Genomic DNA, 1,905 nt, shown 5'->3' on the forward strand with positions numbered 1-1,905 from the left:
TGAAGGGTAGTGTAGTGCATTTGCATAAGAAGGAATTAGTTGAAATCATTCTCCAACATGTTCATTCCACATAGTTATCAATCATCTCATTTTCACTTGTTTTGGCCCCAAGTAGCTCAAACTTTTACTTATGCATAACTTTTACTTTCATTGCACAATATCAAACAAAATATGGAATCATTCTTTAGTTTAAATTAGTTAGTAATTATACGATAGTAGAGTAATAACGAAGTCTCTTGGGAAACGATATCTGGTCTTACCGGTATTACTACTTGAGCGATTTGGTGCACTTGCCAAAGTCTCAACAGTCTTACCATTTTATATTACTTGATATGATTCGGTACACTTGCCGAAGTCTTAACACTTTCCCCAGGGACTCCTTCAACCATTACCTATTCCTAAGGCGATATGGGAAGAAGTTAGCATGGATTTCATGGTGAAACTACCAAAATCCCAAGGCTATGATGTAATATTGGTGGTGGTGGATACTGAGTAAGTACGGGCATTTCATACCCGTCAAACACCCATATACAACCCAAACAATAACATCAATATTTGTAAAGGACGTAATTGGACTACATGGGATACCTGCGTCGATTGTGAATGACCGAGATGCCACTTTTCTCAGTATTTTTTGGAAAGAGATCTTTAGGATGTAGGGAACTCAACTCCGAATGAGCACAGCTACCATCTGAAAAAGAATGGACAAACGAAAGTATTGAATCGATTTTTGGAGGCCTATTTGAGGTGTTTCAGTTCAGAACAACCGGAAGTGTGGAGTTCGGTATTGCCATGGGTGGAATACTAGTATAACAACAATTATTTGGGGCCCTCCAAGTGCACCCCTTTTGAGACCCTTTATAGTAAACTACCACCTACCTTAACGAGGTTTATACTAGGAGAAACAATGGTTAAAGTAGTGGCTTAAGATCTGGAGACTAGGGATGAAGCTCTGAAACAATTAAGATATCATTTAACTAAAGCCCAAGATCAAATGACCCACTATGCCAATAAGAAGAGAAAGACGTCAAGGATCAAGCCTGAGTTTTGAAATAATTACCTGCCAGTTTTCATTTGTTGTATACAACAAAAAGTTGAGTGTGGTGATAGATACCATAGGTGTGGTGCCCTGAAACAATAGGTAGTGAATGAGGGTTTGAGTCACACACAGTTTCATTTATAAATAGTGTTTGACACAAACACAACAAAATATATCACCCATCAGTTCTATGCTAAAGAATTAAGACTGTGTCAACACCCAATTTCGTTCGGGTGACTAAATAACAGGGTTTGTTTTTATTTTATTTTTTGTTATTTTGTTCTATTATTTTTTTATTTTTTAGTTTACTTTGATTTAGTCTTTTTATTATCTTATTTGATTTATTTTTTTATATTCTTTTGAAAAGAAAAAAAAGAAAAAAAAGAGAAAAAAGAAAAAAAATAGAAAATAAAAATACAAAAAATGAAAAAAAAGAAAGAGAAAAAAAAATAAATAAAAAGAAAAGAAAAAAAATGAGAAAAGGAAAAATAAGAAATAAAATAAAAAAAAAGGGATAAAAAGTTGAAAAACGTGGGGATGAAAACAGTTACAACAGAATTAAGCAAAGAAGAGAGCAGAGCATTATCATCTTGGCGAGGGGATACCATTCATCATCATCAGTAACCTTGATTGAGTTCATTATCATGGTTCAGCCCTCACACTACCCTGAATTCACCTATTCCCTCACACATCACTCTCAATCAGCAAGAACAGAAACCAATCTCCATTACTCCAACCCGTCATTTTTCCCCAACGGAACAAAGATCACCTTCACCATCCACATTCATCCATGGCCATAACCATCTAACCACTCACAGATCCTATCAACAACTTTCCACCATATTCACCTCAATACAATTTCCATT

Source organism: Vigna radiata, chromosome 4 (genome assembly GCF_000741045.1).
Source record: "Vigna radiata var. radiata cultivar VC1973A chromosome 4, Vradiata_ver6, whole genome shotgun sequence".
Classification (NCBI taxonomy): Eukaryota; Viridiplantae; Streptophyta; class Magnoliopsida; order Fabales; family Fabaceae; genus Vigna; species Vigna radiata.